At 40.7% G+C, this 12514-nt stretch overlaps 1 protein-coding gene across 3 annotated transcripts in view; it reads right to left on the minus strand.

Moving 5' to 3' along the window:
- Syt14 (synaptotagmin 14) overlaps positions 1-12514 on the minus strand; it is a 145341-nt gene that overhangs the window by 111229 nt on the left and 21598 nt on the right. The window contains exon 1 of one of the 3 annotated variants that reach the window (XM_029477518.1): positions 1641-1705. The exons of the other annotated variants lie outside the window; for them this stretch is intronic. The gene's annotated coding sequence lies outside the window, so the exon portion shown is untranslated. Of the gene's footprint in view, positions 1-1640; positions 1706-12514 lie in introns of those variants that run through there. 3 annotated transcript variants of the gene reach the window in all.

Below are 12514 nucleotides of genomic sequence, written 5' to 3' on the forward strand. Positions count from 1 at the left end.
TCTAGGTTTCAATGGTACAGCACGGTAAGCAGCAGGATGAAGTTCAGTGTCACCGTCTGTAATGTTAGTCACCTCTCTTCAGTCAGAAACAACCCACAAAGAAGCACATGATATACTGGTTATTCAAAGAAATCTCAATGTATTCAGGGTAGCCTTTTTCAACAGTGATAATGAAATCATCATTAACCATAGGCAAGGAAGTGAACTGTAATCCATGCACAAAAATTACTCAAAATAAATATCAAGATGAACTCTATGTATGCAAAAAATAATAGAATTTTAAATCTTCATTCATTGTAGTAATGAAATACATAACACATAATGGGAATAACAAAAATGTGTAAAGCTGTGGAATGCTATCAGCACACACAGAAAACAAAAAACTAACATGTTCTGAATGAAAAAGCAATACACTTAGAAATTGAACTACTTCTATCAAGATCCTCTCAGAACCAGGGAGGGGTTAACATAAACTGCACAAGAAGATGCTTGGCAAGATTATTTCAAAGGTCATCTGGGGAAATGGCCACCCAGAAAGATATCAGCCCTAAGACCCAGAAGATTTACAATATAAATGGGGAGCAAAGACTATTCTGTAACTCTGCATTTTTCATTCTGACAGAAGCTAAGCTTCTGCACAGAGAGACTGTAAAGATACGGCACACTTACACACTGCACTTACTGGCTCAGGAGGCTTACACTAATCACTGTCTCAAAAATTTATCATTTCTTTCCAATAAAAGCCAGGAATCGTGCTGCATGCTTATAATCCCCATACTGGGAAAGCAGAGACATGAAGGTCACAGAGGCCAGTCTGGCTCACAGAGTATGACCTCCAAAACCCAAAACACACAAAATACAAAGAACAATCAGTAAAGAATGAATGCAGCACGATAGCATCCACAGAAACAAAGTGCTGAAGCAGTGGTTCCAGAAAATGTCTACAGACCTTAGAAGCTAGCCCAGGTGCATTAGAAGCTTAGGGTTGATAATGATGTTGGAAGATATGAGGAAACGGGAAAATCACCCATGACCCCTTTTGACAGCTGGCTGCCTTCTCTCCTGCCTTGTTTCTAATACAAAAATATCAGGGGAGAAAACAAGACTGCATTATATAAAATGCTCACCCCTACCTCACAGACAGATAACAACAGTTGGCTACACATGGAATCAGTTCTGTAAGGACTCAGAAATCCATCCTTGTTCAATACACTGGCAGGGACAGACCCTGAACCTCAGCCAGAGGAGGAGTTTGTCTGGTGAAGGATCAGTTTGTCAAGAGTAGGCCAGGCAGATTTTGTTCTAGCAACAAAGTGTGGACCTGCTCCTTTTCAAAGCATGTTACAAAGGAGTGCACAGCAGATGGATGATGCAGATGGGTTGGAAAAGCTCAAGCAGGCTTCCAGGTTCTAAAGCTGGTCTACAGTTTCATTCCCCCAAACGCCTAGTGTCAAACACACAAAACTCACAACCTTTAGAGAAGGACAGAAGGGAAGGACAGAATGGTCCTTCCTGACAATAGTACTTCAGAGAGAGCAGAATGGGGTTGGGGAGCTGTGCAGTCACCAGCACCTTTGCTTCCCATTGTACTTTTACCTATGACTACTGCAAAATCTAGCCTAGCCTGCACCCCACCTCACCTGTCAGTGCTGGAAGAACCTGCAGCAGAGTCAATGGATATTAGAAACAACAGTCACTGCAGGAGACTCTTTCTCTCTCTAGACTCACAACAGAAGTTCAAGGAACTGAGAATGAGAATCCATGCTCCTGCTTTCTGTGAAACTGCAAATGAAAATGTCATTTTAATAATAGTAGCAAAAGCTTATTCTTTGCTAACATCACATCTCTATAAATTCACAACCTAATCAAAGTTCCTTGAACCACGTTTTTTTTTTTTTTTAAAGAAAGAAAGAAAGGGCTTAAAATACATTCCAACAGCTGGGCATGGTGGCACACACTTCTACCCCCGGCACTTGAGAAGCAGGTGGAGCTCTGTGAGTTAGAAACCAACCTGCTCTATGTAGTGAGTGCCAAGTCAGCCAGGGCTACCTAGTGAGACTCTATCTTACAAAAATTCTTTTGACATTTTAATAGAACAGTTAGAAAAACCTGCTAGTCATTCCGTATCTGTTATTATTCCTTCTAGAAGTCATCAAGACACACTGACACAAAGATATTGGCCCTAAGGCTCAGAAATTTCAAAAACAGTATAAATAGGTAAAATGTACTAAATTCTAGACTTTGCATTTTGACAGAAAGTCAAGCTTCTTCACAGAGACAGTGTGAAAATGTGGCATATTTACACACTCAACTCAGGAGCTTACAATATTGACTCTCAAAACTATGTCATTTCTTTCCAAGAAAACATTCAAAATCCTCTTCTTGCTGCTTTGGATTTTAGCACATTTCATGGTAACTACCACTTTCTATGCCATAGATACCAACACCAGTCCTCCAAGCCACTGTGATCATTGGGCAGTCCTGATCTTTGTCCCTCACTCTGGCACTATTATTCTAACTGAAAAGACTTAGCTCTATAAATGCCCACATACAAGAGACTGCCTCAAGTTTCCATGCTTAAGTAATATTCTCACCTCAGCTTCGAACACAGCTGAAACTACTACGACTACTATTACTTTTAAGTATTTTTTAAAGTAAACATGTTCTTTATTACATACTGTTTAGCCCCAAAAAGGAAAGGAGGATATAAGCAGTCTTTGCTATTCTGTGAGATCTTCTTTCTTCCACCCTTCTCCACCCCTTTCCTTCCATGCTTTTAACCCCCTAACACTAGATAAGAGGGAAAACAGGGATAGAGAGGAAAGAAAAGAGAACCCTGAATAAAGTCAGGGGTCAGAAAGGGATCCATGTTATTGTTAGACCACTTCCTGCTAATTAGAGCATTGAGCTCTTTGGGGCAAGTTTAGTCTTCACTGTCAGGATATCTAATTTCCTCCTCCTCCCCCCTCCTCCTCCTCTTTCTCCTCCTCCTCTTCTTGCTTCTCCTCCCCCTCCTCCTCGTTTCTTCTTTGTGCTCCAGTACTTTACAAACCAAGACCAACAACAACCAACAACTCACCCTGCCTCCCAGGGCCCTGTATATATCCTCTGAAAAGTCCCCAAAATTCCAAACATCACACAATCTCAGAAACTATCTGCAGCTGGCAAAAATTGCACCTTTGCTAGAGCACAAGGCAAATCATAGTCAGCTGCTGTGGACAACATGAAGCAGTCCCATGTCAGCACTCCTGGGATTAAAACAGAAGAACATTCTTAAAATATTTTTGTGTTTTTTAAAGTAACCAAAATTCCAAAACTGTTACTACAAGAGGATAATAGAATAAAACCATTTTTACATAATTTTGTTAAAACTTAAGAACATATTCTAAGACCCAAATGGAAGCCTATGGGCACAGACAATATACCCAAACTTGTATATACTGTGTTCTTTCATACACATGCACAGTAAGAGACTAGCAGTACGTAGCAGTAAACACAACTATAACACACTACAATAAGTCTGCAACAGGGTTCTCTTGAACACTGTGGCCATTATTGAGTAAAATAGGACAGCTTCTGTAAAATTGACTACAATCTGGGATCCAAACTGCTGACTGCCCAGCAAACAGCATGGACACCTGGATGTGATGGCTTTTCTTGGTTGTCAACTTGAATACATGTGGAATGAATTACAATCCAAAACAGAGGGCACACCTGTGAGATTTTTTGCTTGTTTTTAAGTGGGTGAATCCACTTCTATTCTGGACTTTTGAGGTAGGAAGGCACAGATCTTTAATCCAGATCTCGAGATGCGAAAATACAAGCCTTTAATCTGGATCTTGAAGCAGGAAGACACACCTTTAATCTGGGCCACACCTTCTGCTGGAAGTCTATAAAAGGACATGTAAGATGGAAGCTTTTGCTCTTTGCCTGCTTGCTCTCATCTTGCTAGCACAACTATTCCTTCACTGGCATTTGAGCCTACTTTGAGATTCCAGCATCTACTAAAAACCAGCTTGAGAAATGCAGCCTTGTGGACTGAACAAATTCTGAATTCTTTAACATTCCATTCATAGCCAGCCACGGTTGCATTAGCTCGATGAAGAAGGAGGAGGAGGGGGAGGGGGACGATGACAACGATGATGACTATGACAATGACTCTAGGTAACCCTGTTGTACCAGAAGTGGTTCTAGAGCAACAGAAGTATAAGCATAAATCTTTTAAGTATCAAGAATAGGCTTTCCGGACCCTGATAAAGCTGTCTCTTGTGAGACTATGCCGGGGCCTAGCAAACACAGAAGTGGATGCTCACAGTCAGCTAGTGGATGGATCACAGGGCTCCCAATGGAGGAGCTAGAGAAAGTACCCAAGGAGCTAAAGGGACCTGCAACCCTATAGGTGGTACAACATTATGAACTAACCAGTACCCCGGAGCTCTTGACTCTAGCTGCATATGTATCAAAAGATGGCCTAGTTGGCCATCACTGGAAAGAGAGGCCCATTGGACTTGCAAACTTTATATGCCCCAGTACAGGGGAAACGCCAGGGCCAAAAAAAAAAAAAAAAAATGGGAATGGGTGGGTAGGGAAATGAGGGAGAGGGGGGAGGGTATGGGGGACTTTTGGGATAGCATTGGAAATGTAATTGAGGAAAATACGTAATAAAATATATTAAAAAAAAAAAGAATAGGCTTTCCAATTCACTAATACCTACAGATACTGAAACCTCTCCAGTTACCGAAGCCTTTCCTGGAAGCTCAGAAATCACTAAAAGTCCATGGTATGAACTATTTTACTATTTACATATATTAAGTATATTTAATTATTTACCATTTAAGATATTTTATATCTTAGAAGATAAATGCTTTTATTATCCTGATTCTCCAGTTGTGGGTGGTAACAGATTTGGTAACTATGTATATAAAACTTTTCACAGTTTATGGAAAAATAAGTAAAAAGACAATGCTAGTTGTTTGCTTATTGCACCTCTGGATAGATTGACAAAGAACAGGAATAAGCTCTGTGATAAAATTAACCAACTCTTAGCATCTCAGAATATGGTGAAAAACAACAATAAACTTAGTGATAAAATTAACTGGTTTTCAATGCACACAAACAGTCTAAAGGTTTCTAAATATGCCCTAGAAGAGAATCTTCTCTCCAGCAGCCACAGGGCTCAAGTTGCAGGGGAATCAAACTGAAGCCCTCATTATACGGCTGGCTAAATTACAGAGAAAATTCAAGTCCCTGTCTGAGAGGGTGTGAGTGGTTAAAGTGAGGACATTAATTGGTAAAGACTGAGATCCTGCACACTGGGATGTAGGAAAACACCTGAAGTCCTTCCTCAAGCTAATGGAGCATCACTAGCATCTGAACCAATGGGAAGCCTCCACCCCCGGATCCCATCCCCAGGTCCCACCCTACTCCTCAGTGTTTATAAAGATCCTATCCACATGGAATAAAGTGCACATGTTATTTCACTGAGAAGCATCTGAGAGTGTTTGTTTTACTGAGCTGTAACACTTTGGGAAGAGTTTTCTCTCCTGAAGTATTCATCGATGGACCTTAAACATGCCTGGCAGACCAGGCTCACGCCCCTGCTGCTACTGCCACAGCCTCTGCCCACCTGCTGCCCATCGCAGCTGTCCGAGGTCACCCCTGCTGTTGGCATTAGTGCTGCCATAGCAGCGGGCAAGACCTGGGACCCTGGCCTACCTGCCCTGTGCAGACTTCCCTTCTGAGAGTTGTAACACTTTGGCCATTTTGTTGTCTGATAAACCAGCAGTGACCTTCTCTAAAGGAAATGCCAGACAAAACAATACTAATGTTCCTCAGAACCCAACAAGCTGCCTCTAGACTTATAACCAGAGTTAAGACAAAGCTGGCTCCTAGAGGGGAGGTAGAAATGTAGTTCATGAGGAGGTATGCTACACTCCTGAGGAGTTTAATGAGTTTGCTAATTTATTCAAGCAGAAGTCTGGGGATGTGTGGGAAAGAATTTTAAAATTATGGGATAATAGTACAACATAAAACTGGATCAGGCTAAGTGTATTGTTATGAGATTCTAGATTTAGTATGGAAGCTCACAAAGTTAAAAACAAAACAAAACAAAACGGTGTAAAAGTTTGTTTGAATAGTGTTTGAAGCCAACAATCATGCCTAAATAGAGGTGACTGAGAAGGCATGACATGTCATATTACTACTCTTACTGATGAACAATTTGTAATTCTTTTATAAATACATTTATTAATTGTTCATTTCCAAAATTTGCCATTTAATATTCTTATAATGGAAACTGAAGAAACTGAAAATAAAGGAGGATTACAGTGTTTTACATTAAATGTTGATCATATGGTGGAAGGTATTCACTGCATTGTATAGAATTTGAACACAGAGGTTGACTTCTTTGGCAATACCCAAAGATTAATGATCAGACTTTTCTCATACTTGATGTCATTTGTTCAGAGATCAATATGAGGTTTCATATAAGCATACACTATTACTTACATGACTTAATGAAGAGGGTTAGAAGATCATGTTACCAACTTACTTCTCATACATTCAAACTTGTGGCTCTCACATTACTGGTGAATAACAGAAACAATCAATATAAACTTTCTGGGCCTAGTGTACCCAGACTACATGCAGCTCATGCCAGCAGTCTGCATGCCCTTAACCTTCCTCATAAGAATGGTAACAATAAGAATAATGTACTAGAACGCGTGAATTTGAAATTTTCCCCCATAGGCACATGTTGCAAGTGATTGCTCTTTAGCATGTAGCACTACTGAAAGCTGTGGAGCTTTGGGGAAGTGAGCTTGGGTCACAGTAGTGGGTGATAGTGGACCCATCATCCACACCCACTAATCTATTGCTGTATGAATAAGCTGCTGCTGAGTGTTCCCACCAGCACAGAATAAGCAGTTTTGCTTTGCCTTCTCTAACATGGAAAATGAGAACTTCTGAAACTATGAGCTAAAATGAATCTTTCCTCTCTCAGACTATTAGGTTTTGTCTTGCGTTGCTTCCTTCCCTCCCCCCCCCCCCACACTTCCTTTGGTTTTGTTTTTTACACCAATGAGAAAAGTTACTAATAGAGAAAATTGGTACTGAAGTAGAATTGTCACTGTGACCATGTGATTTGTATGTCTCTGGAAATGGGTTGTTGAAGAACACGTAAGAATTCGGAGCTACAGGTTAGACAAGCCCTCGAGTGCTATTACAATTTAGTGGGTAATTCTGCTGAATCTGAAAGGCCAGATTGCAAACAGGTATGGGGACAGTAAAACTATATTCAGGAGGTTTCACACGGGGGCAAAGAGTATGTAGAAAATTGGACTAGAGGCCATTCATGTCTCATTCCAATAAAGAATGTGGCTATGTTCTGCCTATGTTCCAAAACTGTGAATACAAAATAATCTTAAAATAATGAACTAACTTATTTGATAGAGAAAAAATTAAAGCATTTTTATTAGATATTTTCATTTACATTTCAAGTGCTATCCCCAAAGCCCCCTATGCCCTCCCCCCATCCCACCCTGCTCCCCAACCCACCCAATCCCACTTGATAGAGAAAGTTTTAAGACAGCATAGCGCTCAGTTTGAAGCATGGTTAGTATTTGCTGCTTTTAGCTAGGTTTATGGTAAGAGCTGTAGAGAGCAAATTGCTGAACAGAAGTAATTTGGAAAACTGCACTTTGGTGAGCTAGAAAGCCTTTAAAGTTGTGAACAAGGCAAATGCTGTGAGCAAAGTGGTGGTGGTTACTAAGGAAATCACCATCATTAAGGAGAAACCTAGCACTTTGCTCTGGAACAAAAGAAAAGCGACCTGAAAGAAAGCCCCAGGTATTCCCTAACGGATTGGAGGCATAAAAATTCACACATCTGAAAAACTTTCATTCCAAAGAAGAGTTGCTGAGAAAGCTCAGGATGCCCTTCAGAAAAAGGGCCACCCAAAGATGCGCTGTAATGGTAAGCTACATGTTCTCAGAGATCGCTGCAGCAGTGGTCAAAGATGGCCCTGCTTCATTTCAAGTTGCCAGAAGAACTTGGCACAGCCTACTTTTGCAGTCATGGAGATATAAGAATGAAGGGTCAATTGAGGCATACAACAAGGATCCAGGAAAATGTCTGTGAGTCCAGGCAGTGTGTAGCAGGTCAGACCTGAAAAGTGTAGCTGACACGGCAATGAATGAAGCTGTGAAGGTGAATCCTAAGTTGCAGTCGAGAAGCCAGGAAGTTTAAAATGCTAAAAATGTAGGGCATTTGCTGAGAAAAGCTGCAGGCACTAAATACAGGTGGCCCAAGAGAGAGGCCAGGTGTGCCACAAATGGAAGGCCACAGAAGCCAGAGCTCCCAAAGCACGTTGGAAGTAGGATGATTCCGTTATGCATTTTAGATGCCAGACTCGGTGTAAAGGAGTTTACCCTGCTAGGTTTTTATCTTATTAATCTAATCTTTCCTCACTATCCCACTTTTCTCTTAACATGGGAATGTTTATTCTATAACATTGAATATTGGAAGGTGCAACTTTCTCTGATTTTACAGGGCTCACAATAAAGAAATATACATGCTAACTTACTGGCTACTTTATTTTATTTTTGCTCTTCACAGAAGTCATGTAAGATTGATATTAGATGGCATTAACAGTACTATGGTTTGGATGCTACATATCTGCCAAAGATCTGTGTATTACAGATTTGATACCTAGCATAACCATCAGAAACACTGAATTACAGGACTTGTGAAAGGTCCTTACATCACAGAGAATAAGAGGTATGCCCTTACAAAGGACTATGGGACCTGCTGATCTGTCCTTTATTTTTGCTCTTATCACATTGCAAAATACTCTCTAGCCATGTGAGCTCACCAGAGGCCAATGGGACCAGTCTGACCTTTGATTCTGAACCTTCCAAACTGTAAGCTAACTAAAGCTTTTGCCTTTTGAGAATAAGTTGATTCTAGTACTGACTTATTTATTTGCCCAGCTGAGATGAAGCAAATTGGAAATTTATTCCATATGCCATTAATTCTAATTTCCATAATTTGCTTCCTTGTAAACAACAGAAAGAAGGAAAGGTTGTTTCTTACTGGTTTTCTCTGGATGACTGGAAGTATAGCAAAAGTCAAAGTCAGTTACTAAGCACAATCACTATCCTACTCCAACACCCCAAAATTAAAACATAACTGCACAGGGCTAGCCAGGTGGCTTAGCAGATAAAAGCACTTGTACTGCAAGTCTGACAACCTGAGATTAATCCCCAAGACCCACAGTGGCAAGAGAAAACCAACCATCTAAAGTTGTCTTCTGACCTTCATGTAGATGTTATGGCATACACATATATTCTTTCACACACAAATAATTTAATAAATGCTTTTAAAATAATATCAGTATATAATTTCTAAATTGAAGTTTAAAAATATGAAAGTGAAACTGGGAATATGAAAATGTATTCTCTACATTTCCAGATACCTAATTTCCCCTAAGAAAAGAGAGAGCTAAAAATAGCACCAACAGAAGAAAGGACACAGCCGGGAGGTGGTGGCGCATGCCTTTAATCCCAGCACTTGGGAGGCAGAGGCAGGTGGATTTCTGAGTTTGAGGTCATCCTGGTCTACAGAGTGAGTTCCAGGACAGCCAGGGCTACACAGAGAAACCCTGTCTTGAAAAACCAAAAAAGAAGAAGAGGAGGAGGAAGAGGAGGAAGAGGAGTTGGAGATGACACAGGATCTACCTTCGAGGCAGAAGACAGACAAGATCTGTCTACTTAGCTAAGAATCTAAGGATAGAGATGGTAAAAGATGAAAACCTAACAGGATTTCTATCCATAAGGAAACAGCCATTAGCTTATTGAAAAAAGGACAGTGCGCAGAAATGCATTTTATGGCTATAGGCCTGGACAAGCAACACTTGGCTCATCCTCTTCTGCAGCTCAAATAAGGACAGTCGCTCCAGCTACTGTGCCCAAACTTTCTTCACCTCTCTGCCTAGTTAGTACTCTCTTTACCTGCTTACCCTAATACAGCTGTGTAGGAGCAGCAGAGGGTGCAAGGCCTGCACTGATGCATTATCTGATCTAACACACAACCTTCCATTTCCATCACAAGTCCTTTATCTGTGGCTGCTCTCTAGTAGACACACATACTCATAGAAAGTGTTAACTGAAGACATTTTTAGTTATTTATGTCCATATATAAGAGAGATTGCAAAGATTACTCAGACTTAAGAGTAAGCCAAGCATGGTGGATCAGGATTCTATGCCCAGCATTCTTGAGGCTGAGGCAGGACTGTAATAAGTTTGAGGCCAGCTGGGTTTACATGGTAAGTTCTAGGCTGGTCAGTGCTAAATAGAGAAATCCTGTCTCAACAAAGCAAAACAAAACAAAACAAGAAAAAGACCACCTAGATAAGTTAAGAACAACATGAGAGAACAACCACAGGCGGTGCTGTGAAGTAACATGATATAGAGTTCTTGCTTAGTACTAAGTTTGGGTTCCATCCCTATAACACAGCACCAAGTGTTATATTGTGATTATATTGATCACCAAGTGATCAATCTAAGCTCCATGAAATCTTGATCCAAATAGAACTGATTAGAAAGCTTATTGGTATCATCATTTCCAAGCAGGCTCAGAAGTTTCTCCTCAGTAGCTTAAACAATGACTTCTCTCTAATGAAGAAAAATTACAGCAGATAATAAATCTATAGACTGAGTTAAGCCAGGGTAGTGGTTTCAATGAGAATATCCCTGCGCACACACATACACACATGCACACACACACACACACACACACACACACACACACCCGGTAGTCTCGGGCATTTGAACACTTGATCCTTAAGACAGCTCTGTTTGGGGAGGTTTAGAAGATGCAGCCTTGCTGGAGGTTGTATGTCACTGGGAGGGCTTTGAAAGTTCAGGGCCTGTCCCTTCCAGTTTGCTTTCTCTTCTTTATGGTAGTAAAGCATGTAACGCTCAGATTTCCATCCCTGCCTCCATGCCCACTACTTGCTGCCATGCCTCCACTCCTCCATCCTGAACTTTTATTCCTCTGGAACCTAAGACAAAATACTCCCTCTCTCTTTCTTAAGTTGCATTTCATCAGGGTGTTTGTATCATAGCAACAGCAAAGTTCTAAGTCTTTGGTCTTTCTTTCATCTTTGACCCGGTATCACAATGTAACTTTGACTACCCTCAAACTTGCAGAAATTTTCTTGCCTCAGCCTCCCAAGTGGAGAGATTACAGGCATAGGCCATGATATATAGCAAATGGAATTTAAAAAAAAAAAATTAGCAGTGCTGGCTTTGTGCGTCCCATTGAGTCACACCCTTCATTCATTCATTCATTCATTCATTCATTTTTGTGGTACTAGAAATCAAAGCCAGGATCTCATGCATGCTTAGACAACTATGTCAACACTAAGCTAAACTCTAAATCCTCATAATTTTTTGAAGGTGGCAGGTTTGAGACAGGGTTTCTCTGTGTAGCCCTGACTATCCTGGAACTCACTCTGTTGATCAGGCTGGCCTTGAACTTAAGAGATCAACCTGCCTCAGCCCCCCAAGTGCTGGTACAAAAGGCTTGTGCCACCACACCCAGCTTGATCCTATTTTTATTTTTAAAGTTAAAAGAATATTTTTTTAAGTTCTCCACTGACACACACTGACAGTTCTCAGTCCCTATTCTACTGCTATGAAGAGACACCATGGCCACAGCAACTCTTATAAAAGAAAACATTTAATTGGAGGCTTGGTTATAGTTTCAGAGGGTTAGACCACTACTTCATGGTGGGGAACAGAGGGGTGAGCATGGTGCTGAAGCAGTAGCTGAGAACTATATCTTGATCCACAGGTAGCAAGCAGAGAGGGACTGCACCTAGCATAGACTTTTTGAACCTCAAAGTCCTCCCCAAGTGACACACTTCCTCCAACAAAGCCTTCTCAAATATTGCTACTTCCTGATGACTAAGCATTCAATTATACGGGATATGGAGCCATTCTTGTTTATATATAAAGATTTTTTTTTGTTTATTTATTTAGACACTGTTGCTGTCTTCAGACACACCAGAAGAGGGCATCAGATCCCACTACAGATGGTTGTGAGCCACCATGTGGTTGCTGGGAATTGAACTCAGGATCTCTGGAAGAGCAGTCAGTGAGTGCTCTTAACCACTGAGCCATCTCTCCATCCATTCTTATCCAAACCATCACAGCTTCTATTCTCTAACAGCTACAAAGATCTTCTGTTTTCTACAGTTTCTGAAAAGACTCACATTCACACTGGGATATTCACTGCTATATGAATGTATACCAAGTAAACTACAGGCTACATGAAGATGGATTTGGTATACAAGGAAACTAACAACAGGTCCATAGGAAGTCCTGTGCCAAAAAAAAAGCTAGAGTAAGACTCAAAAGTGTTAACACATATTAACCTACAATTACCTGCCTGAGGTCTATTATTTTAATTTGGGGTTCATAAAATATCGAAACTAATAAACAAAGAAACACAA

The sequence above is a fragment of the Mus caroli genome, chromosome 1 (assembly GCF_900094665.2).
Source record: "Mus caroli chromosome 1, CAROLI_EIJ_v1.1, whole genome shotgun sequence".
Classification (NCBI taxonomy): Eukaryota; Metazoa; Chordata; class Mammalia; order Rodentia; family Muridae; genus Mus; species Mus caroli.